This window comes from Aythya fuligula, chromosome 3 (assembly GCF_009819795.1).
Source record: "Aythya fuligula isolate bAytFul2 chromosome 3, bAytFul2.pri, whole genome shotgun sequence".
Classification (NCBI taxonomy): Eukaryota; Metazoa; Chordata; class Aves; order Anseriformes; family Anatidae; genus Aythya; species Aythya fuligula.
Window position 1 is genome coordinate 104232833 of NC_045561.1, and position 27437 is coordinate 104260269.

Consider the following 27437-nt stretch of genomic DNA (forward strand, 5'->3'; position numbering starts at 1 on the left):
GATAACTTCTAGTTACTACACCTTCATTGTATCTGGCCTTAGTCATGCAGCAGTTAGTGTGCTGTTGTTTTTTTTTTTTTTTTTTTTTTTTTTTTTTTTTTTTAAATGGTATCCAGTAAAATAGACCTCTTGAAGTGCCTAATGCATCTTCTCACATCACTAGAGCAAGTCAGGTGCCTCTCAAGGCCTCCAGAGGGAGATCCTGTCCATGTAACTTTTTAACTTTAACCTTAGGCAAGATCTTTTAGAAGTTTTCAGCATCATCTACCTCCCTTCATAGTCTCTGTAACAACATAAACACTTTTCAAGGACTGTTTTTTTAGGTGTCTAAGATTAGGTCCTTAAGAAGAAATGTTGGCTAGCTGGAATTTTAGGTGAAGTTTTGACTGGTTTCCCAAAGGTGCTTCCAGTCTTCATAACTACTGAAAGTGAAAAAAGACCACTTGAATACATTTCATCCAAGCAGAAAAGTCAGAGCTTATTACTGTGCTTACCATGCGATTAAAGGCGATTATTTCATAGCTCATAATCTTTAAAGAATGCTACTGGTCACTTTCACCATTGCTGGCTATTGCATCATCAGATTATACTGGTATTTAAGTCTGGCTTTGCAGGGGAAAAGTTTGGAAGCTTCTTTTAAAAAGCTGTTTATAATAAAGATAGGGAAACAAAGAGCTTGAACAGTGTATTAACTGGATTTGGGAGATAACTAGCAATCCAAGGCACTCTTCTTTAATCTGTATAGATTTTTAAAAACTAATCTCCAAGTAGCAGGCTTTGGCTACTGTGACTAGATTTCTTTCACACACAAATAAACCCCAAAAGTTTCCAGTTTTTCCAGGAGATTTCCTCTTTCCCTTCATATCCCTGGTCTTTCCAGTGCATCTTCTGTTTTATAACTCTATTTTTTTTTTTTCCCCTAGGGCTGCTGAAATTGTCTGCGCTTTAGACCCTGGAGCCAAATAAGGCACGTCTAGTTGGGAAGATACCATATTCAGTGGGAAGCAGGGGTGAGGATGCATGAGGCTGGAGAGGAAAAGGCAGGGGGGAGGGCGAAGGGTTTGTATTCTTGACTTTAGGTAGCTGGTGCTGAGAGGTAGCGTATTGTGTTGAAGCACAGACAGAAGTAGAGTTTGTGGATGGAAAGGAGGGAGGAGGCAGGAGGAAGCTGGGACAGCGAGGGGGGAGGAGGAGAGAGCAGCATCTCTATCTTTCTTTGCAGACCACGCTGCTAAACAGCCAGGGGAGGCTCATGCTTCCCTAATATCCATCACTGCCTGCTTCCAACGTGGTCACAGACAGAGCAACAAAGAGGGTCTCAGAGGTAAGATCCATGCAACTTGCAAAACTGTAGCATCTGCTGAAATAAAGAGAAGGAACAGCAACAATACAGAGAAAAGATTATCAGCACCTGGGAATGCTGAGAGGCAGCGGGGGGGTGCAACTGGAAGCCCAGGTCCCCAGAAGGCTAAGAAAGTGTTAGCAGTAGCAGTGAGCAACAAGAATAGAGTAACAGGGGCACAGATCAGATCCGAGGGGATCAGGATACCAGCTAGCAATATTTAGCAGTGGGTAGTTTGTGTCCCAACTGCCTGTGTAGGAAGAGGAGAAAATATGGTAGGAGAGCCATGAGAGCAAATAGTCTGTTACCTGAAATATATGGCTAAATAAGGCTTAACAAAATATATGAATGGATAGTTTATTTACCCAAAATGTAGTCTGGGAGTGAACAAAATATTTCATTAATTTGTGCATGTCAGAAGAAAAGATGTAAATTAAATGCAAAGCTTAAGCCTGCATATTGTTTTGACTTTTTATGTGAAAGTTTGATTTTTTACTTTAGGACTGTATTTCATTTCAGAAATGCACTTAATAGCAACAAGGAGAAACAAATGAAAAAAAAAAAAAAAAACACACCTAAATGAAATGTGTATTGTTGAGTCAAACAGAATGTGCTGTTGTTGTATTATTGTAACAAAATACTTGTGATACCAAGGCAAGGTATGGTGTTTGACCTGAGAAATTGTCTTTTTTTTTTCTTTTTTTTCATCTAGAAAAACACACACACACATACACAAACCTATAATTTCTTACTGGCCTGAAATGAAATTTATAATTATGTTTGATCCATCCCCATAGAGTAAAAAGCAATTTGGATAGATGTCTTTATAAAGTAAACTGTTTATTTTTAGTTGCTGGTTCTGGATGCACAGATCAAAGAGGCAGAAATGCTATCATGTATATATTGGAGAAAATGTTGCTTGCTTTTTCCCCTTTGCTTTGTCTCATTTACTTTGCTTTTTGAGGTATGAGCTACCTCGGTTTTGATCTAATAACTCATAGACCCTTCTGAAAATGATTAACAAGTAATGTCAGTATTAGTCGGCTCAACGTGTTTAACAACAATAAACAAAATTAACAGTCTTGTATGTCTTATGAATAAGATTCTTAAGGATTTAATTATTTTTTTTTCCACTATGAAACACTGAAATCAATCTCCAAAGGTGGACATTCTGTTATTCTTATGCCTAACTGGAAGTTTATGTTTACCTCCACTCTAAGTAACCAAAATAGTTCTAGTGAGTTGGTCGATCTGTGGTGTGAGTGAGGAAGTTAGAAGCACCATTGTCTGCTGCCTTAGGGAACTTGGTGGTTGTGGACATGATTTGGATTTGAATTTTCATCAGCATAAATTTCCTGGCACAAGAGTACATGGGATCAGTATTGGGTTGTGTACTACTAAATCATTTTCTGTTTTTTTTTTTTTTTTTTTTTTTTTTTTTTTTTTCTTAGAGAAGTGAGCCACAAACTTTACAATAGGGCTTTTATTTTACTAGTTTTCACAATTATGTTAATTACCATTTCAGGGTTTACAGTTCCATTATTTCTTTTAAACAATAAACAGCAGCCTGACTTTGGTCCTTGTGTGGTGTCGTTGTCAGCCATAGCTTTGAAATTGACTTCATTCACTAGAAAATCAGGGGTTTTATTAAAAAAAAAAAAAAAAAAAAAAAAAGGAAAACAAAAACACTAACCCAAAATAACTTATTTTCCTGTCAGCCTGCTGCTTGCTTACACATTTTTTTGTTTGTTTTGTTTGTTTATTAAATCTATCTTTTGGTTTAGTAGCTAGAGGAATGCCTAGTATATTTTTTAAACCTCATGTTCTGTCTTGTCCTTGATGTGCATACATCTAAGAAAACCTTTAATTTGAGGCCTTGAAAGTGATCTTTTACTTCTTGAGAAAAACTAAACTTACTACATACAAAATTGCTTTACTCCTGTCGGGGGATGGGGTGGGATGGGGTATTTGACTACTGTTGATTTTCTTTGGCTTCTATTTAGGAAATGGAATGTTCTCACTTTGGAAAGGTTTATCTGTGGTATGCGCAAAAAAAAACAATAACAAAACATCTAACAGTAAGAACCTACCACAGCAGGTAAATTTCATTTGAAGCTAATATTCTTTTCCACTTAAACAATAATTAGCTATTGTTCTCTTAAGACAACCTTCTATGAAATGTATTGTTCTTGAAGTTTATATGGGCTGGACGCAAAGCTCCCTGAAGTCAGGAAGAGACATTCCAGTGACTTCAAATAGCTTTGGATCAGGCCTGTCACGTGAGATTAGCCCCTGACAGGAGATGTTACAAGCACAGGCACAGAACAGAGAGATTTGGGGATGGAATTTCACTTATGCCCTGATCATCTTTGCCTTGTGAATATTTGGTAGACACAATGTTTTGAAGCAATGTTTCATTTATTTTGTATTACAAATGTCTGTAATTTGAGGTGACTATATAGTTTTACAGAAATTGTCATCTAACTTATGTTTTAGACCTATTGTCTATGTCTATATTTAACGGCTTCTGTTAGGGGAGTATGTTGTTGGATATGAGAGTCCAGAATCTCTTAGATGAGTTTTTTTATAACCTCAGTAATGCTATGAATGATATGCATAAAGTTAAGGGAAGAGTTTTCTAATGTGAAATGGCAAGTCAAAACCAACAGTTTGAATTCTATTTTTCTTGTTAAAGAACATGTTCTATATAAGAAACAAATGGCTTCCAAAGTTTCTCTTTAAAATACAAACCCCCTAAAAAAAAAAAAAAAAAAAAAAAAAAAAAAAAAAAGTAGAAGAGATTGCTCTATAATTTGTGACAAGTGGCAGTCAGTTTGACATTTTCAGTTGTTCTGCAAATAAGTTTCTCATTTGAAACTTAACGCAACTTACAGAGTTTGAAAGTAACCCCAAGAAGACCTGTGTAATTTTGTAGGACAAAACAAAACAGAAGCATTTTATAGCACTCCTTAGGTACAGCCAAATTCTTATTAAGAAGTTGTAAACTTTCAAAGGTGATTTGTGTCAATAAATGAAAGCCTATCAGACTCCTAAGCACTCTAGTGATGCTAGGCATAATTATCTTTAGGGAAAAATTGCCTTTGGTTCTTATTGATTGTGGCTCTTCTAATGAATACAAAGTCTGCACGGTGAATGATAAGTGATGTGTCACTCCTTTTCCACTCTCACACAAAATAAAGCATTTACTCTCATCTGAGATCAGGCACAACCTTGGGTTTATTTCATGTGAATAAAAGGCACCATTAAGGGTCATAAAAGGCCAGTGTAACTAACAGCCACCAAAATATACGCATAAACATCCCTACTTACACAAATATGTGAATGCATTCATGTATTACGTAGTTGCACAGGGAAAGCATTACATATTTGACTTCAGCTGAAATTCTTTGCTTTTTTTCCACTTAGACTGTGGTTAATGATTCAGTCAGCTACAAGTCTAACTCTTCAAAATGTCTGTTATGACTGTGGCAGGAGATTCTGTTATTTACTAAGGAAATTTAAATATGTCACTTATGCTCATGTTGTAGAGATTTGTTGCTGTCCCTACATAATTACACGTAAGGATTCCAAAGAACTCTAGTTTGATTTTCAGTTTGCCTTAATTTGCCATTATCCATGTGTTGCATTTCATGCTTAAATGTTTATGTGAGGAATAAAGAGAGTTTAAGAAGCAACATGAGCAGTGATATATTTTTGAGGAAACAGGAAAGGATAATTGCCCTTTAGACATTGTATATCTTAGAAAAAAATGCTGTTAAAAGAAATACTGATTGAGTGATGCGTGAAGAAAATTTCCTTTTTCTAGCTAAACAGCATAGCAGTATTTTATGCACTAAAAGCAATCTGTAATGATGTTGGAGGCATGTTTTACATAAATTTGTGGTAAATTAAAATTTATTTGTAGAAAGTGTATTTACATCACAGTCATAAAAATAAGCAGTACTGACAAAGAATTGTCATCAAAGACATAGGTAGGAGAATTCATCCTGATGCTTTGCTTATTGACTCTTTTTATGTTAACACTTTTTGTGTTGTTTTAAATGGTTGCCTGCAAAATGTATCCTTGTATGCCTAGCTCTCTTAGTTTTTAGAGTGCCGTTGTAGGAAATCGTGGTCTTCTAGGTCTTCTGTTTTTATGAAAAGGTTTTTCATTTATAGGTTTTTATTTCTGCCACTTTTCTGTCTGAGGATAAGCATTTAAGTAAAATCAAAATAATGATCCGATCCTGTCTGATGAAATTTTAGTGTCGTGATAAAGTGCTTTGAAATTTGATTATGTTTGAATTATGTTTGTGCTTCCGAGAATTATGTTTGCAGTACTATTATGATTTTATTATAGAGGTCCTCATCTACGGGCTATATGTATCAGTTCCAAGAAGACTCAAATGGGTTTATAGACAGGTTTAAATCACTGTTGCTGCTTCTATCAATTAGATGTTTATTATAGTCTTTTCTGATTTGGAACCACATTTTCAGAGCCTCTATGCCTTCCAGTTTTCTCTATGAACTTAAGATTAAATTTATAAAGTAATACCTCATATACAAAGTGATCAAAAAACACACAGAGAATAGTGGATAAAATCATAGTTACTACTGGTGCAATAATTGGGGATGTTACTTGTAATAACAGCAATAAAATTATTTTCAGACACAAGAATGATTGTGAAGTTAATGAAAACTTTCAAAGATCATTTCATTCTCATCTGACAGCTGTTTTCATTATTTTTACCCCAGAGGTAATGAAATGGTTGATTTATGATGTAAGTGCATTTGTTTTTAAAGAAAACATTTGTGACTTGCTTGACTGCAATGTGACTCTGGTTAAGTGAGTGAGCCAGATCTCAGTGGTGTTTTGTACAGATGGAACTATAAATGGTTTGTGCCCTAACCGTTCGAAACCCATGCATGAATATGCTGTGGAGATATGCACAGACACACAGATGTCAATTTTGCTCAGTCTTTCCTGCCATCCCTGAAGAAGTCGCTTGTCACTCCTTTTAGAGGAAGAAATGAATCTTGTCACTTGCCAGTTCAGACTTACTTTAATAAGTAGTTTACAGTTTTATTTTTTTATTCAGCCGAAAATCTTTTATCAACAGGTGTTTGCTATACACTTCATTATTTCCCCCTTGTTCTGTTCTTTCACTTTTTTTGTCATTTGTCATCTTTTGTGTAAAGAAGAGCACGGTGTTAAAACCAGTGGTAATTATGTCTCTGCTGCTCAGAAGGTCCACGAGGCAAAAAGGCCTTAAAAAGAAAAGAGTCATTTGATCTGGTATCCAGCTCTCCAGCCAAGATACTAGCATTTTACATGTTTACAGCACACCATTTTAATTTATCTCCTGCTTTGAAGTGCACCTGATGCTGGCAGGAAAAGCAGGAGGGGAATGTCACTGTAGTTGGTACTCTGCCTCACAGTAAGGTCCCCATTTAGAAGGGGATTTAGACCGAGTGTTCCCTAGGCAGCAAAAATACTCCAATCCCATGACCCAGCATGGTGGGGTTATCGTAGAATCATCAAGGGTGGAAAAGACCTCCAACATCATCTGATCCAACCATCACCCCACTACCAATGTCACCCACTAAACCATCTCCCTAAGCACCACGTCCAGCCTTTCCTTAAATGCTCCCAAGGACAGTGACTCCACCACCTCCCTGGGCAACCCTTTCCAATGTCTAACCACTGTTACTGAGAAGAAATTTCTCCTAATTTCCAACCTGAACCTCCCCTGGTGCAACTTGAGGCCATTCTCTCTAGTCCTATCACTAGTTACCTGTGAGAAGAGGCCGACACCCAGCTCCCCAAAACTTCCTTTCAGGTAGTTGCAGAGACCAATGAGGTCTCCCCTGAGCCTCTTCTTCTCCAGACTAAACAACCCCAGTTCCCTCAGCCGCTCCTCACAGGACTTGTGTTCCAAGCCCTTCACCAGCTTTGTAGCCCTTCTCTGGAAATGTTCCAGGGCCTTGACGTCCTTCTTGTAGTGCGGGGCCCAAAGCTGAACACAGTACTTGAGGTACTTGAGGTACTCACCAGAGCCGAGTACAGGTGGATGATCACTTCCCCAGTCCTGCTGGCTACACTATTCCTGATACAAGCCAGGATGCTGTTGGCCTTCTTGGCCCCCTGGGCACACTGCTGGCTCATGTTCAGGGAGCATCGACGGACACCCACAGATCCTTTTTCTCTGCACAGCCTTCAAGTCACTCTGCCCCAAGCCTGTAGCTTTGCATGGGGTTGTTGCGAACAAAGTGCAGGACCTAGCACTTAGTTATGAGATACTGAACAGGCCTACTCATGTGAGAAGGTGACTGAGCAAAAAGTGACGTACTGTGCACATTCTGTGCTTCATTCTGTACTGAAGAGCATAGAGAGACCTGCAAAATTCTGTGAAGCAAATCTGGGTGCAGAATCAGAGAAATGGTATTTGGAAAGCCCTGGTCTTCCACCAATGCTGCAATCCATTCTCTAGGGGCAAGTAGGCATCTGCAATGTGAAATGATGTGGCTCCACAAGGAGAAGCTGCTACAGTTGCTGTATTATTTATTACCTCATATAATCTGTGTATATTAGAATGTGTTGTATCCTACCATTTAAAACTTTGCTTAAAAAGTTGATTTTATTAATAAATTGAAAATTTGTTTTGGTCTAACCATGCTTGTCTAGGTCTTGCTCAGACTGAAAAAAGAAGTGGGAAGTATCCATCCTGTAGTAAACTCAGTCTCAGTATGTTGGGCACAAGGCATAAACTCAAGAAAGATTTTATTGTGTAGCTTAGTAAATCTTCTGTTTTAATTCTTACCACTGAGGTGGATGTGGTGTACTGTTGCTCCAGGCCATACAAGATGGCAGTGCATAGTTCTTGACAGCTTTGCACGGCTGAGTACTGATCATGTACAGAACTACTGGTAAGATCCTTGTGTCTTACTGAGTTTGGTACCAGGCCTCAGAATTCATCAATAAATATTGGGTGTTGCTCACTAGGTTCAAATTCCTAGACTTTTATCTGTGATGTCAGGAGCATTTGATGACAAGCAGGCTCTTTGAAAGTCCATTTCTTTTTATGTAATGTGTGGGAGAGGCACTGTACCTTATGCTTCCTTGCTTATGGAACTCTTTAGAGGAAACCTGGATACAGGAAAGAAGCTATACAGTACAGCATGTCATCGTGTCTTCTTGATTTTGAGAAGTTTCTCCTCAAAAATAAAAAAAACTTTTTTTTTTTTTTTTCTTTATAAACAGAACTTGTCCTGTAAAGTTACTGTATCTTGACCGCCTGTGAACAGCCAGCTGTAAATTTCATGGTATTGTAACTTAGAAAAAGCAACCAACCTTTTTCTCCCTGCCTAAAATAGCAATAAAATTAACAAAACCATGAATAAATTATAACAACTTCAATATTTGGAGTATCTTCCATTTGCCTACTCTAGCCCACAAGTGAACATTAGTACTAACATCGCCAATAAAGTTCACAGTCTGAATCGTAGACTGCTTCTTTTACAAGCTGTATATGCGTAAACTGGAGCTCACAGTTTAAACAACCAAGGTGTGGCATGGATGTGTGTGTAAGTTACCATGGTTTAGCTGCTTGCTCAATCAACTGCTATGTGATAGTTACCCATAACTACAACCTTTTGTCTGCAAGGCTTTAATACAGAAGTAGTGTTACTTTGCACCAAGAATTTACCATAGACAACTAACCAGTATGGATAACACAATTATTACTTAATCCCACGTGGCTTTCTAATGCTATTTCAGTAGGCCTTGTAGCATGAGTGTACTGTGATGCCACATCCTGGTTTGTGTATGACATGCTTCAAGTTCCACGCCAAAAAATGAAGCTCTGCTGAAAGCTGCAATACAGCTTTCATAATAATTAAATTGGCTGGAGAAAGAGCATACACAAATAGTTATGTCAGGGCCAAAGATGCACTATAGAGGCCCAAAGACGCTTTGGCCAAACATCAAATAGTGTGAACATGGTCCTTCCAGTGACTAGACCTGAACAATATAGACACAATGGTTCTGCATCCCTTGGCTTAAAGGCATCTCTTCCTAGGCCAGGGCTTTTAGCAGTAGAGGTGCCACGTTGACAGGCCAATCTGGATGGGAAGTAATGCTGTGTAGGATGGCAACAAGAAAGCAAAATGTTGTGGGTCACTCTATCCCCCTTTCAAATTAGCTATGCAGCTTCACATAGCCTTTTCACTGCTAGATTACATTGCTTTGCATGTAATTTGTTTTCTTTGGTAATGTGTTCACTTTCTAAAGAAAAAAGGCTATCTTGAAATTAAGCTAAGTCTTACTATGTGTTAGAGCAATCCATTTACATTTTTCTAAGTGAGGTCTTCATCTCCAGGTAAAGGTTGCCTTAAGGTTTTGTTGCTGTTGTTTTCACTCTGTGTTTCTGTGGATCCAGGATGAAGTACATTTTTCTTTTTAAAGCAGCTTTTTGAATATATCCAGTTAGAAATTGCCTACACAGTTGTGTTTGTTGGGTTATGTGATGAAAGTCTGGCAACTTATAACAACACTGACATAATGAAGAAAGATTACTGGCAAGTGTACCAAGTAGCAGTATTGGAAAGGAATAATCTATGTGATCTTATATTTTCTACCTACAACAGAATAAAGTGTAACTGCAGCAATAACATTTGCTACACCAAATTCAGGGCCATGTATAAAACCATGCACATGAAAATCTAATGTGTTTTATGAAGGCTTTATTCACAGATCCTCTTCCAACTGCAACTGTGCTGGTTAAAAAGGTTACTGCCCCCAGTACCTCATTATGGCACTTCTGTCAGAGGTTATCACAGTCGACTCTGCCAGCTGAGCTGCTCACATGCACAATTCCTAATCTGTTTCTCTTAAAATGAATGGGGGTGATCAAGATCTATGATGTTAATAGTTTATTTTTATTTTTATTTTTTGACTAAAGAGGGACAGGGCTTGCTCACAGGAGTGACTGAGTGTGTAAAGCTAGCAGGACAATAATTTCCACCAGAGCAGTAATGAGCCTCTATAAAAATTATTGTAATCTTTTTAGGGGGACACTCCCAGATTTGTCTATGGCCTTATGTGCATTGGATTTGCATCACAGAATGTTTAATCTTTTCATATTGCTGTATAGATATAGCCTTAGGCTGGAATATAGCTTGTATGTTTGCATGTCGTTTGTCCTGTCCTGGACAGGATTCAGTTAAATGAAAATATTTACAGACTTGTGCCTCAGAAGAGGCACATTTTTGTATTATTATTTTTTTTTTGGATATCCGTTTATATTCTTTTTTTTTTTTTTTTTTTTTTTTTTTAGATATCTGTTTTATATTTATGCTGGGTCTGCTCTAGGGGCTCTATACTGATTCAGAATCTTCTGTTCTACCTGAAGACATGCTTTTTTTTTAAAAAAAAAAATAATTATTATTATTATTTATTTTAAAACAACTGCAAAAATGCTTTGGTTTGGTTCAAAACCCATTGAAACCAAGAGGTTCAATTCTAATAACCTTTGCATGGCCACCATTAGATTTTTGTCTGTGCACCTTCTGAATTCTAAAACATTATTATTTTTTTTTAACCTTCTACTGTTTGCTTGTATTTGCCTTCATTTTTATGGTAGTGATTTAATATAGAAGAGAGTTTCTAAAAGTGGCAAGATTCTTGATAATTCTAATAGCACTCTATTCTTTTTGTAAACTGAATTTTCTTGTTTTAGGTAACTAAATTTAAGCAAGTAAATGTTGGTTGAGTTGAGTAGATTGTATTAGGTGATTTAGAACTGTCTTTAAAACAAGCATTGTGAATCCAAGTGTTTGCATTATAAATTATGTATTACTTTATTTTAAAATGTTGACATGTATGCTTTGTGTGTTGTGTTATTGCTGATAATGTCATTGACTTAAAAATTGGGAAAAACATTGTTAGTGTAGGAAAAAATTTTATTAATGTCAGTTTGGGAAAAAAATCAATACAAAACAGCTTACCATTTGGTCACAGATTTTTAAATTTAAGTTTAGAACAATATAAATTGAGAACGGTGCATCTCGAGGTGTTTTCCTGGCTGAGCTTGTGCAGAAAATGTTTAAATGCTGCAGGGAACGTATTGTGTTGTTAGGATTTTAGGGGACTCCCAGTGTTGTGGTTATATATTGAGCACTTTTATTTGATCAATTTGTTCAATTTTAGTTCCTCAGAAAGAGGAAAAATTCAACTGCTTGATTAAAAATACTGATGATCATCTCAGATTGTTTTGTGGAAAATTTTTCTCTAAAAGTTTTGGAAGGCAATGGGGCCACATATCCATCACACCATTTAGGGAGGAAAATATTTTGAAAGCCATTAAAATCATGTTTTTTGTTTTTTGTTTTTTTTTTTTTCTGAAAAATATAAACAAAAAATAGAAATTGATATCAATTCCTAAGGTATGCACAGAAATTAAAATGCGTGCATTTATTGGGTGAAGTTACATTAGCAAGCTCATATATCTGTCTGTTTAAAGTGGACTTCTGTATAATAGAGAGTAGGTAGAAATACTGTGGGTGTGAGTAGACAGTGAGGTGTCATCAAAAAACTTTAGACAGAATGGTTTGTGAAATAAAGTAGGTGTTTGAGAGCAGTTTCCAAATCAGAAAATTGAAACAATTTTTTCTTGTTGGCATTTTCATTCCCCCATGTTTGTAAAACCTTCTTAGTGTCCTCACTGGTACATTAGGACACAAAGCAATTATGAAAAGCAAAAGAAATCCTGAGTTTCTTGGCTAAATTTGGAAAGATTTTTTTGACATGGCTGACCATCCTTCGAATAAGATCTTTGTGTCAGGGTGCAGAGGTCAGGGTATAGAAGCCTTGGGATATCAAAAGGTGGTGAGAAGAATGGCTGGGATTTCCAGCAGCCAAAGAGTGCTCTTTTGTCTCTGGTGGTCAGTTGTCGAGGATGATGCCTGTGGACATCAAAGAAATGTCTAAACAGTGTTATCTAGGCCTGTCCTTTGCCCCCTGCCATGTAATGGGCCTCTTTTCAGGAAAACATTGGGAAAGCTGAGAAAGCGAGTTGTCCTATGCTACTGCTATTAATTCAGCAAGAAAGCAGATCAATAACATTTGCAGCAACCAGTAAAACAATCTGTTAGTTTTAAAAAGTACAGATTAGTCAAGCCTATAAATTATATATTGCACATCCAAGATTTGATTTTAATGTGTGTTTTTTTTTTTTTTTTTTTTTTCTTTTCGTACTCCACATGCTGTGAGACCGTATTCCTTTAAGAATTCAATTTCTGCTTGCTTTGACATATTATGGAGAACTGTTCTGAGAAAACAGACAAACAAAAATAGTCATAAATGAACTGATATTTTATGCATTATGTGCTTAAAAATTGATTTTGATGCCTGGAAGAGTGATGCCATCATTTTCAAGAAGGATGTGCTTTCCTCATCAATGAATGAAAGTTACAGTACTGAAGCAATCCTGTAACTGATATTTTTCAGCTCCTGTTTTGCCTGCTATTGAAGGAATAACAGCTGCTTGCTGCTCATTTGTGCATTCTGAATGTAATACAAAAATATATTCTGAAAATGTTATGAGGAAAGAAAAAAAGCCTATTATGAATATTTTCTATTTTGTCCAGGTGCAAAAGCAAAACACAGTGCTCTTTGTTCTTTTTTACATTTCTTTTTAAGGGTAGGAACTCTTTAAAACCCTACTTTTGCAAAGAGATCCTGGCTACTGCAGGGTTTAATGGTGAAAAAACAGGGGCCTGAGCCATGTGGGAGCTCATTGGACTGAAGTAGGTGGCAACTGGGAGGAAGTCAGACTAGAAATGGACTTTTTCTTCTAACTCCTGTAAATCTAACTCTGGCTTTTTGTTGATTGAAAAGGAACAATAGTGCCTATGTACAGAATACACTGATATACAGAATTGCATTATTGTCTTAAGAAGACTACATGATCTCAATATCAGGAACTCAAGCCAAATGGCAATGTAGATATTAAAAATGAAACGAAGCTGTGGTTGAATCAATGACACTTTCTTAAAACAAACAAACAAACAAACAAACAAAAAAAACACAGAAAATTGGAGCTGGGATTTGTCAGCAAATAGTTGTGTAACATCTTTAAATATAGCTAAAAATGTAAGTGCAACATGTTTTCAAAAGTCTGAAATTAAACTGTTTAATGAGAATGTGTTTCTGTATCATATCTCATTCTTATGTAAATTAGGTTTATAGACAAAACTTTGATAAAAATGTCTGAGTTAACTTTAACTAGAATACGTATAATGTCACTGTTGCAGGTTAGAGAGCTAAACTTGAAACAATGGTAAGTAACAGATGTACCGAGATAATCATTATATATTTGGACAGATACTGCACTTGAAAACTGATACTTTGGGCTGCTAGATGATTCACCGTTACTTACTTTCCCATATCCTCATCTAGTAAGGAAGGTGAAGAGCTAGATATTTTGCTATCATGCCTCAGTGATAGCAGGGAGGCTAGGTGATTGTATTCATCTGCACCACTACATTGAGAGTTCAAAGTCCTTCTCACTTCCAGAATATGGATCTTGAACATTGATACTATGGTCTCTAGATAATATATTTTATAATTTAATACATAATATAATATTATTTTAGAAAAACACAGAAAACAAACCTTTGCATCTCCTATATTATTATTATTATTTATTTATTTATTTATTTATTTATTTTTTACTATACCTGCACTATTTTTTTCTGATCAGAGTTGTATCCTGATTTTGCAAATATATCTATCCCTAACTTTATTGAAGAGAATAGTTCATATAAGTGGAGAAGGACAAAATCAACAAAAAAATAGGAGTGTCTGCAGAACTGAAATCGTGATTCTGTAGTTAAATTGTGATTCTGTGGCAAAATGGATGAATTAAAGTTGTCATCAAAAGTGATTCATGTCTTCAAGCATCATATTTCAGCACTGGTTTAGCTAATAGACTTAGCTAATGAATAGGTCACTGTTTGCTAGCATAAGGCATATCCAGTTATGTCATGAATGCATAATTTATAAGTAAGGATAAGAAAGCAGAAGTCAAGGAAACAGGAGAAAAAATAAATTTCTCTCTTAAAGAGAGAAGTCAGACCATCTTTGATGTTTGCAGAATTGCCTCTTTATTTATCTGTACTGGACACTTATTCAGAACTTTCTGCTATCCAAATTTATGAACATTCCTTCCAGACAACTATTCAAAAATATATTAAAAATAAGTAAATGAATATATACAAGAAGCAGAAATTGTTTTGTGAGAACCATCCTGCTTAAAAGTTTCTCCTTGGACTGGAAACTTTTAAAATTAAATTTGTTTTTACATTTTGTTTTGCCCAGTTGCTGTCAGGAGAGATGAAACTCACTCTGTGTTGCAATGCAATGACAACTCCTTTTGAAAGTCAGGCTTAAAAAAGAGGGGTCCAGTGGGGAGGACTTTTGTGTTGAGGGAGCAGGACAGCTTCTCCTGAAGCCTATAAGGAAAAATGTATGCTCTCACTTCCTTACTCTTGTGTGAAAAGAAATGCACCCATCATGGGACCAATCTGCTGTCATCTCCATATGCATGTCTTGGCTGGTTGTACAAGTTGTCCCCATTACACAACCTAACACATAAACACACATCCAATACAGCATCGGATGTGCACTGTCCTCTGCTGGGGAGCAGTTTTATTTTGGTCATACAATGGCTGAATTTTCAGAGTCTAAAGGCTGATGGGTAAAGGATGATTAGGGAGCTGGTTTCCAGAATAATTCATATAGCCCATGAGATCGTCACTACTGGGTTCCCTGGAGAAGAGGCTGGAACAGAGCAGTCATGCTGGCAGAATGGGTCTAGCCATTTGCTGTGAGGTTGGTTGCTACCACTGAAGCTTAGACAAAAAACTGCCTCGTGGTATGTATGTGTAGTACACTGTCTGTGGTGAAGCTCTAATCTGAGGTTGTCTTGAAATACTTCGTTTTAGCAAAAAGTAGTACAAATAGGTACTATTAAAATAATAAATATTTAAATTTGTGAGGATAAGATTAATGATCCATTTTTTAGGATTATCACAAACCTCATTTTAAGGAATCTGAAACCTGTGATTTCACTTATATTTTCTTGGGAAACTCTTCCAAAAAAAATCAGCTAGCATTGTACAATTAGTTCTTAATGATACAGCATAATGACTGGACAGAATAACAGATGAAATAAAGACAGTTAACATTTGCAAATGAATAAGATTATATGGAGAATATTGATGCATAGAAAGAATATGTGAAACTATTTGTGAGGAGAATGGGAATAGCTTTAAGAAACATATCGCTGAGTGGTCTGAGTGGCATGTCACAATCCAAGGTGCTGTGTGTGACTAAAGGCAAGACTTAAACCATAGGTTGGACAATCCACACACAGAAAATCAAGAGTTGATGTACAAAACTTACTGCTTTAAAGAAGGCAGATACTCAACTTGCTACTAAATACATATATTTATTTAGTCTATGCAGTTTAAGGTTAAACAGAATGGTTTCTCTTCTTGTGGTTGCATGAAGTATATGCATAACCACTATGCAACCACTATAGTGCCTCTGGGTCTGCAACACAGTATTTAGATGCAACTTTCTCAGTTTTTCATAGCAATGATAATTTCCTCATCATGTGTAAATGTCAGTATTGGTTGTTCCAACGCTAAATATTTTAGTTCTTGGAAAGGAAAAGTAGGCAGAAGTGGAATATGTATATCATTTTTGGGAAGGGCATTTAGGGAGAACAGGTTTAAATTGGATAAAGTAGAATGAAGAAGGGAAAACTGTGACCAGGATGCACATGGACTTGAAGACAGAGTCTATAGTGCTAAATAAAGCAATGCTTGTGGTTAGTTTGAACGCTGGATATGGAGTGATTCCACAGTTTTGGCCTGTGGTTAGAAGTCTTATAGATAGTGCCTGGGCATACTGGAAGAGTTCTCAGCAGGCAGAGGGGACAAGACCAGCCTGGCCTTACACACTGTGCCAGCAGGCTTTTCACACTAAAACAGTTCTGCAGCCCTTCAGTTTTATGTTGTGAAAGCATCACGATGATGAGTTGCAACACCACACTGGCATTAATTAAAAATACCATCTCAAACCACATTCGAAGATTATATCCTCAGAGCCATAGGGCACTATGTAGTATGCCCAGAAATGTAGTGTGGGCATACCACAGAATGACCTGTGACCTTGTTTTCTTTTGCAGTAGAGACATTGCAAAGGAACCACATTCCCTGTTTGGATGTAGCTGGTAAGTAGGTGGGCTTGCTATGAAACTGATTCCTCTCGCCCGAGTGGGAATGCCTGCCATATAGAGCAGCATTATTGATGAGCTTTGTCTCTGTGGGTCTTCCAATAGGCTCATCTCTATAGAGTTTACCACTAATGACTGTAGCATGGGACGAATAGAGAAGAAGTGGCTAACAGCAATAACTAGAAGTTATATCACCACATAAGTGGTGTGTTTTGTCTTTGACTTTTGTGCAAAAATCTTATGAGGTCATGAAACTAGAGTGATGAGCTGATAAAGCAAACTATTGCATAAACAAGTGTCATGTTATTGACTAATAGCCTCAGCCCCAGGACATGTTAGTGTGTGTGTGTTGATATGTGTGTATGCACAAGTAGTACCTACCCACCTGATGCACTTTCATTTATTGCTGGGATACATCATTTGCTTTTAATGAGTTTCTTGGTGGCATATTGAGACACTGTTGTCTGAAACACTTAAACAAGTGATAAGCAGAATTTTTTCAAAAGAAAAAATATGATTTTTTTCATATTTTTTCAAGTCAAAAGCATGAAAGGAATCACACACATTCATGGAAGAAACATCTGTGAATACCAATTAACCATCAGGATGTGGCTATAACCTCCATTTCAGGTCAGGCGATTGCCAAAACTGGGAGACTGTGTGGGTGAAGGAGCGTGCTATACAGATTTTCCTTCTTAAGCTCCTTCCTGAAAGCTACAGCTGGAAGCAGGATGGTGAGGTTGATGGACCTTTTATCTGATAAAAGTCTGGAGTTCCTGTGTTCAACATTTTAAGTTAGCAGCAGAATGTTAGTAGGGGTAGGTCTGCAGCTGTGTAAACCAGTTATTCCTCTCTTTTCTTCTTTATAGCTTTTGTCACAGGAGAAAAAGAAGTGACCCGGGCTCTTTGCAGGATTGACTCATGCACTTCTTTAGCCAGAGATCATATTCCTCGGTCTTAGACACCTTGTAGGCAAGCAATAGTTATAACAGTTATTCCTCAGTACTTCTGGAGATGTTTCCCCACAGAGGATAAATTCTTTAGAATGATTTATATGTGGTTCATCCCATATTCTATCATAGAGCTATTGTTCAGGTACATTTAATATTACGTTTTCTTTATTCTTCAAAAGTTATTCTTTATTGTGGTGCTGCTTAGACAGTACTTTGGCAAGGCATTTTCAAGCAAATTTTTCACTACATTTCAGTAAGTAGAACTATCATTATTTTGCAGTGAGACGTTATATGTAGGATTAGAAGACAAAAGCTGAGATCATAACATTTATGCATTAGGATGTGTTATAACAAGCTAGGATAATCTTAAGCTTCCCAAAATCAGACATACTGAACAAAGACATGGGAGCAAGTTGCCCTGTGGTGGACAGGTAAAACAACCTGCTCAGAATCAAATTTAAATGTAATTTTCAAAGTTTGAATTAGAAGTCTAAACTTCTTGCCTTCTAATCTTGTGCTACCATTTCTGAATGCATCTTCCTCCTCCTTTCAAATTATATTATAATGCTAGGCTATATTTTTCTGAAAGAGCTTTTATCAAATGTCTAGGAAAAAGACTGGCCTTTGTAAGAATTTTTTACTGCTGTTGGACATGTGCGTGTGTAAAGTATCCTTGGTGCATAATTACAGGGAAATGGAAGCTGGCAGATGTGAGAGAGTCACCCCTTTAAGCAAAGAATTTTGCTCTTACACAAATTACAGGATAAATGGATGCTTGCAGATATGAAGAGTAAGCCCTTAAAGGCAAGAATTTTGCTGTTACATAAAAGCTTGTTCCTAACATGTCAATTGGTACAATATGTCCAGTTGTGGTGTTTCAGAAATACCATTTTGTACTGTTCATGCTGTCTGTTAAGAGTGCTATTCCATTCTTTCATCTAGTCACATTAACTCTGTTCTTTTAAATCTTTCCTGATCATGAGAGACTGTTCTCTGCTACAGGGACAAAGTAATATTAAAATGTGAGAGCAATGCCCAGTTTATTTAAAAAATATGAAGATCTATCAACTAACTGAAGTAATGGGGCTAAAAATAATATACATGAGATAGACCCTTGAATTTTGTACTGGAAGATACAGTAAGCTATCAGTCCTTATGCACTGTTGATGTATCAGTCATTATTTTGTTAGACTTCTAGCAAAGATGCCTGTGTCACCTTTTTTTATGTGCTGAAGAATCTCCACCAAATAGATAGTCCTGAAGCTTGTTAACTCCTTTGGTGTTCGTTCTTGTCTTTCATTGAACCTTTTCAAGTTCTACAATGTCCTTTTTGACAAAGTGGACCCAAAGTACACACAGTGCAATCCAGTGCAAGCAGATTATGGATTTATCCAGTGGCATAAGAACATTCTCTGTTTTAGTCTCAGCTCCTTTCTTCTAAATTCTTAAAATTTGATTTGCGCTTTTTGTATTTGCTAATGAAAACAAAAAGAAAAATCAAATTTAATGTTAGGATTCACTAATAAAGTCACTTAATATACTACTGAGGTTGCTTTTCTCAACCAAGGTATTGATGTTCTAGGTAATTTCTTACTACAGGAGTATATTGAGAAAATAATTTCAGGTACAAATAAATCATTCTTGAAAGGAATTTTCATTGATGACTATAATTACAAATTTAAATACCATAACCATTAGGATTATACAATGCACATTCAGAGAGAGAGAAGGTATATAATTACCATTATGTAGTAAATAACTGGCATTGTGCTATCTTGAGATTTTTATGGTGGAAAATAATTACTACTTGTAATTTGTATTGCTTTTGGTATAGATCTATTTTTCTGGGTTGCCTTTCCTATTAATGCATTTCATATTTGTGTTGTATAACTTGCAGTAATGATTTCCTTTCCAAACAGAATAAGACAAAATGTCAAATAAGGCATAATGTCATAATGACAGTGTTGTTTGTCTTCAGCTACAGCTTCTTTTCTGTATTATGAGGTTAAAACAATAGTAAGGATTTTAGCATTGCTTTCCACAAAACGTTAGAAATTATGCTTCTGACAAATTTGGTTATAATATTTTGAAGAATTCATTATCATCATGGCAGATTACTTCAGAACTGTTTTTTGAAAAATTCTGAGGATGAAAGAGCAAACATTATACTTAATCATTTCATTTTTATAATAAATCTTTTTTTTAAATTTTTAAACTGATTTTATTATTATTATTTTTTTTAGAAGTCAACAGCATAATATATACGTGTTATACTATTTCAACACCAAATTTTGGACATGCAGAATATTAGGCTAGAATAGATTTTGTAGGACCTTTGTCTTAACAGCTCGTCACTCAGTATTTTGTTAAAAGCTAAGTTTTGAGGCCTTTGGAAACTGCATTAAAACTTAAATACTTAAAGTATTTTCACATTGTTCATACTATGCATACAACTAATAATTTTTATGTACTCAGTTGAAAAGTACATTGATATTAATATGTGAGAAAACTATGCAAAGCTTATTCTTTTATTTATTTATTTATTTATTTATTGCTCATTGATAGACCTTGTCAATTGTTTAAATGTCTGTGGTTTGAATTAGGTATAATAAAACCTACAGTAATGATGAGTTGATTCTCAGGAAGAGAATATGAGAAAAGGGATCTACATTTTGCAAAATAGTGTCCATTATTTCTCTGATTTTAGTTTTTAGACAATGAAAAAACAGGCAGCTAGATTTTCAGTCTGCTAATAACATTGTATGCTATTTGCAAATACCAGACCTGTTCTATAAAAAAAAAAAAGGAAAAAAAAAAAAGAAAAAAAAAAAAAAAGAAAAATCCCTTTATCCAAGCAGCTGTACTGTCAGCTACAGAATTTTAATAAATGATGATGTAGGTTTTAATGATGTAGGTTCTCTAAAACTGTTTCATCCAACATGACATTTAAAATAAATATGGAATCCTTTATACTTGTCTTTTAGTTCTTTCATTTTTACCAAACAGTTATGTAAAACTGATGATATTTGTGTCATGTACTGTTGTCCTGTTTCTAGGGAGAGGGAAGAAGATATTTCAGCAGGGCTGGAGATGACATGCTTAGCTGAAATGCATTTAACCTTTTTTTTTTTTGTTTTTCCTTCTAATTTTTAGCACCAACAGGTGGGTCTCCACCTGCTAGAATTTACTCTGCAAAAGAGTTCTGAGTAAATAATTTTATTAACCTTTCTGAACTCACATGTTAGGATATTTGCATTTGGACTTCATTGTGTTGGGTGCTATTCTACTGAGCATTTCCAGGCATTACCAAAGGCAGCTAGTGTTGGGATTGTTCATAAGGAGGTCATGGATGCTGAGAGGGTCAGCATTTATATTGTCTGATGTATATCCTGTTTCTTATGTTAGAACTTGCTTCACTTTACAGGTGCAAATGGAAGCCAATTTAGCTGCTTACCAATCTTTATGTATCGATACTCAGTCCAGCAGGACCTAGCTGTATAACACCCAGTAGAAGAGCACACCTGGAAGACTACAGTCTGGCTGGGTTTACATGTCATGTACATAAGCTAGTAGGTTGTTTGAGACCTAAGCTGGCTTTGCTTGGAGTCAGGTTGAGGGCCACTGGCACAGGCAATGTCCAAAGCAGATAATACTTGCATGGATATTTGAGAGTTGCTAACTTTTTGACATTGTGTTTTGTATTTTTTCAACATTGCATGATTCCAGTATTGTTAATATTCGCAGATGTAATTTTCAGCATAAAAAGAATGTGGGATTGATTCATCTGTTTGCTAATGGAACTGTGATGACTGATAACTATGAGAGTTTCAAAACCAAATGAATTAGATGCTAGCTATGTAACTAACCAAATGCATTACAGAGGAGAACCTTTTCCTAAATTTCTGTAACACTTTTAGAAAGTCTGATATGATGATGAATTTTCATTGGAACGTACAATGTTTTAAAGAATGAAAATCAATGAAGTTGTTAAGATCTGAGGACACTCATAAAACATTTAAAAAAAACATCAGCTTTGACACAAACTGCTTGACAGAACTGTTGATTACACTGGGTTTTGATCTCTCCTGTTATTGCAGATCAGTTAAGAAACTCTAGAGGAAGAAGACAGGAGAAAAGAAAGCTGCGTGCTGTTTCTTTTATTTTTCTTCAGCTATAGCTTACAACAATTTAGAAGCTGCAGGGAACTTCTTGTACCATTTACCTTAATAAGAAAAAAAACACTTTCTATCAGAAAATATATTTCACAGGTTGTTTCTACATGACTCTATCTTTGAGTATTCCAAATGGAACTATAGAAAACTGAAAGATTAACTCCTCCACACCCTCCAAAGGTCACACATTTAATAGGAGTTTAAAATAAATAGCTAAATATTTATTAAGAGGCAAGAACAGATGATGATCCAATACAAAGAGGTGTTGCAGGAGAACTACGTTAAAATCTGGGCTTTGCCACTGTTCTTATGTGACTTCGAAATATTTGAACTCTGTCTCTTAAAATTATTTAGCTAAAATTACCTGTCATGGACTTCGGTTGTAACTAGGGACTCAGAGGCTCATGGGATCTGTGCAAAGATCACTTCAGCCCTGTAATTTCCCATCAGTAAAATGGAGAAGGAACATATCTTGGCTTCCCTGCAGTTTTCCAAGGGTGTTATTAAACATTGAGCTGCTTAGGAATTACAGTACATAGGCCATGAATGAAAAACTGGAGATTCTAGTACTTCTAAAAACTAAGAAGGAGCAGTTTTTATTTAAGTGAGACTGAATTTTTTACTATTTTTAACATTATCAATTGATGCATCTAAAATGCACCAGTAAGCTCTTTTGTATCAGTTTTTAGTGCAAATGACCAGATGAGAGAGTTAAGAAATATATATATTTAAAATCAAGGTAAAAAAAAATAAATTTAAACTCTAATGATTTCTAGTAATTAAAACAAGTTGTTCGGATAGCAAGTTGTGCACTAGTACTATACATTTGTTTTGCTTAGAAACAGAGATCTGTATTTCTTTTTAAGTCATTAAATATGAAAAAAAGCCATCCCTTGGCATTTGCATAGACATACTTTCCTAAAGGTATGTGAGGATTGGGAGCATACGTAAATGGCAGATTGGGAAGTAGGTACAAAACGTGGAGATGAAAATGGAAAATGCGTAAGCATCTGTAATAGTTTGTAATCATTTGCAGGGGAATAGCACCATCAGTCTTTGAATTTAAAGATATGTGGTGAGTTAAAACAAGTGTATCAAACTGCACACAAAGCACAAGATTTGTGCAATCAGTTTTGCATCATGTTCCCCAACAGAGTGTGATGTGCCTGTTCCTCAGCTGTAAGACGGTGCCACTTCTTGTCTCCTGACCCAATGTACTGTACAGAGTCCTGCATCACATGGCATGGTGTGTCAAGTCTTACACGCTGAGACTGAGGAAAGTTGAGAGTTGTCAAGAGGTGTTTTTCTGAGCACTCAGATGTTTCTCAGCCTGGAGGGTATTTTTTTTTTTTTTTTTTTTTTTTCCCAGTATGACCAGATGAAGGAACACTCTTAAGGAAGCGTTTTGAACAGTTAGACCTGCTAATAGCTACAGAAGCATCAGTCAGGCTGCAGCTTTTAAGCTTTTAAAAAATGGTCTTTGAGCATTCATTTAAGATTTTTACACAGGTACAGCATGACTGAACAAGTGGCTGGTGCTTTTGTGCGGTGCATGAATCAGAATGAAATGTGAGTGAGATATGACAGTAGCAACAGTTTCTTTTATGGTTGAGAGTGGAGAGGAAACGGTTGTGACATTCTGAAATGTTCCTGTTGTGCACTGAGAAAACCAGGGCTTTTTTTTTCTGGCGTAGGTTGTGCAAGTTGTAAAACAATGTGTCAGATTAATAAAGCATCCTATTGAGAAGGAATGGGAGGTTTGGTGAGGCATGATTCATCCTCGTCTGGTGCAGTAATTAAATCTGTTGCTTGCCTTGAGGTCAGTGTGACCCTGTTTATTTTAATTTTTCAGTCCCGAAGATCTGTGCAGTGGGTGTATAAGGAGGAATTAGCAAGAGATAGAAATTTATTGGTTTCTGTAGTTTTTGGCAAGTGTGTGTTTCCGTTCATTATTTTCATTTTCTCTTCTCATTCATTATTGAAGCACTTAGCTGTTTTATAAAACCTGACTGACCATTTATTTTACTCTTTAATAACATTTTTTTTTTTGGAGATATTAAAAAACATACACCATCATGCTTAGGACCGTTGTAAATTCAGTGATAGGAAGAACAAAAGTATTTATATGACTTTAAACACAAAGCAATATTTAATAAGTATTTTAGGTTCTTTTAATACATTTTCATATGAAAGATAAATCTATTCCAGGTATCCTGTTACTTCTTAAGAAGCAGTTCACAACACTTGCTTCCTCAGTTTCCTTCACATTTGTAAGTATTTCACAATAGCAGTCCATAAATTATTTTGCAGTTCTCCTTAAGACTTTTTTTTCCCTATTTGTTTTGTTTTCATTTTTAATATCTACAAAAAATGAAGAGGAGTCTCTACAAAAACTGATAAGTGATCTCTTGACATGCCTTTTTTTTTTTTTTTCTGGCAGCACTGTTGGGATAGCTCACAATGTTGAGTGTAACTGTTCTCCATGAATTAGAAAAGTGATATATAAAGGTATATACTCACATAGTGGAAGGACATAAGGGTTACAGAACAAGCACCTAAATAAATACATAAATAAAAAGCAGGCAAAAGGACTTAGAAAACTTTGTACAGAATGCCCCACATTGAAATGCTTGGAGCCCTGATCAGCTGTAGCAACCCCAGGTGAACCCATGCCATCTTTTAGGACAGACAACAGCCCAGGATGATGTAGCCCGTGGGCCATGCTGTGCAGTGGCTCTTACCCACATGGCTCAGGGTAGCGTTTTTCAGAATGGGCTGGCTGCTTCTGCTGCCCCCTTCTCCTGACTTTCGTGCCTCTGAGACAGTGTTTGCATGTGTGTGAAGGGTGCTTCAGTTCAGATGGCCAAACTGCTGTGGGGTGTGCTTTACAAGAATGGACTCTTTGACACACCGGAGGTAAGGGATGCTATCCAGACAGACCTTGGTAGGTTTGAGAGGTGGGCCCTGCAAACCTCATGAAGTTCAGCAAGACCAAGTGCAAAAGCCTGCACCTGGATCAGGGCAATCCTGTTTTTTTTGTTTTGTTTTGTTTTGTTTTTCAATATAAGATCTTGTATACGTAACCTCCATGTTTATCACCCATTCTTGGCATTCCTGCTCCAGGTACTAATCAATATGCCCTTCTGTGTTTGCTTGCCCTTCCTATTTCTCTTCTGGAACTTCTGCTCCATGCCTATACCCAAAGCAGACAGCTTCTTTCTCATTCTGCATTCTATCACTGAACATCAGATTAACTTATTTTTACACCTACACTCTGTTGATATTCTTTGAGTAGTGTGGTGCTTCCAACCCCAAAGGAAAGCTAGAGATAGGTGCTGAAACATCCTAGCCTTCATTCTAGATAGCACCCCATGCAGCTTCCTACAGAAATTTGTTTTGTGAATGCACTACAGTTATGGAGCAAGAATGCCTAGCTGGCATTAATCAAGTTATACCTCTTTAAAATGGGTATTTTCTGGCTTACGTTATTGTTGACCTGATTAAAAGTGACTCTTCCAAAAATCCCATGCATTCACACACACACACGTATTTCTTTCAGTGTTTGTTTTCCATCTGGATTCCTCTAAACTTTATACGCCAATAAAGTCTTTTAAGTGTCATCTGGTGATGTTAGTATGTCTAAGGCGCACAACTGTGCACTGCTAATAGGAAATCAGACAGTTTCTGTGTTCCCCATCCAAACGATTTTGTATCCTACTTGAAAAATTGATGTAATAGGTCTCCCATACTTGGCACTAAGAGCATCCAGTTCTCTTGCATATGACAGAATAATGTGCTGGTCTCTCTCCCAGAGTATTACTTACTGCTTCCTGTACAGTTTGTTTTTCACATCATTTCATACAGTGCATGGCTTTAAGTATTGGGTGTATAACTTTAATTTCCCAAATAATCAGTGAATGCTTTCCATTCTAGTTGAAAATTAATGTGAAAAATGTTTTGAATGAAAACAGTAAATTACCCAAGTCTCCAAGTGATTCCGAATCAGGCTTTAAAATTCAGATTTTTATTCCCAGAAAACTCTCAGATGTTTTGCAATTTAAAAATGTTATTTAAAGCAATTTAAATTGTCTCTGGAGAGAAAGTTTCTGTTCTCACCAGCATCCCTAACCATTTGTTTCTTTTGCAATGATTAATGGTTGTATACTTCATGCATAGATAGATGAGGGGTCTGATCTAGCTGAACATAACCTTGCAAAAGTGGCAAGTTTTCAAGCATATCAGCTCAGATCCATGCCACCGAACAACAACAGAGGGGGAATATATGGAAGAGAGTGGGAGACGTTGCTTTTCAGCTCTAACTGGATTTCAGAGCAGCTGGAGCCAGTCATGAAACTGCACCCTGAGGGTAAAGCTATATGCAAACTGAAAAGAAAAAGAAATACTCACTTCTTGTTGTTCGGTGCATCAAACATGCTAAGATTATATAGAACCTTAATTCCACTGAGCACCTAGGTAAGGGTTTAATTTTACTAATTTCATTGTTATTTAACTGAGTTTAAAATCAAGCACATGCATGAATAGTTCTTGGCCTAGAAAAGGCATAAACAAAGAAAATTAGAATTTCAGAATTGCTTTAATCTTTTGGAGGGATGTGCTACAATTTGTGACATAAGGAAATGTTTAGTAAGTCCACCCAAAATACACTTTCTCAGTGCAGGTGCTCTAGATGTGTGTTTAAGAGATGTAGCATTTGTTTAAATGTAATAGCTGTTTCTTTGTGTATCCAGAAGTATATTGAACATGATCTCTCAAATATTGTTTTATTTCATATCCTTTTATTCAGAAGATAGAGGCAGAGCACCAATACAAAGATAATGTTGATACATATGTAATCTCTTTTCTGTTCATTTTATCCTCTGTTAGCAAAATGAAGTACCCATAATATACACCTATGCATGCTTTCTTTAGTGGTTTTGTTATCAGAATAATGCAAAGGGCTCCCCTATTTCTTTAAAAAAAGCCACCCATAGTCCTTTCAAAACCTGCAACAAAACTGTTGACGTTAATAATGCTTCAAACCGACAGATTGATATGTGCCTGCCCAGGAGCACCATGACCCAGCACAGCACTTCTGTATTAATAAGACACAAAGTCAGGCCATTTATCATTTAGTATAGCCAGCACACAAATTAGAGGACAGCTTGCCAGGTTATATTGTGGTCTCATTACTTTGTTTTTGCTGTAGCTGCAGAATAGATAGCTTTGAAACCTTCCTGTGTTCTACTGTGCCAGGAGAGTGTTCGTGTCATGGCGACCTGACTGAGTTGTTCAGTTGCGTACAGTGCTGACTCAGGAGCCTTAAGTGTCCTAACCAATTCTTCAAGCAGCAGCCTCTTCTAAATCAAAAGGAGGAAAATATCATAAAGATATAATCACTGGCAGTTGCTGCGGGTGTAAAATGTTCAGCAGATTTCAGAATATGAAATTTGGGGAGTAACTTACTGGATGTAATTGAGGAACACATGCTTTCATTACGGTACGGTATATTTTTTATTACATAGCTAGTATTGCCATGCTGAAAAATACTGTTAATGTTTAATGGAAACATTAACATAAGATAGATATGCTAATGGTAGATTCTCACTCTGCCTTATACTGGTGACTGTTCAAATGCTGGTGTTGAGAGGAATTTTTAACAGTTGATATA

General features: G+C 36.3%; 1 protein-coding gene across 2 annotated transcripts in view; it reads left to right on the top strand.

Annotated features, from left to right (window-relative positions):
• The first annotated feature begins 1271 nt into the window (after positions 1–1271).
• GREB1 (growth regulating estrogen receptor binding 1) overlaps positions 1272–27437 on the top strand; it is a 95270-nt gene continuing 69104 nt past the window's right edge. For both annotated transcript variants that reach the window (XM_032185716.1, XM_032185717.1), the window contains exon 1: positions 1272–1324. The gene's annotated coding sequence lies outside the window, so the exon portion shown is untranslated. The remainder of the gene's footprint in view (positions 1325–27437) is intronic.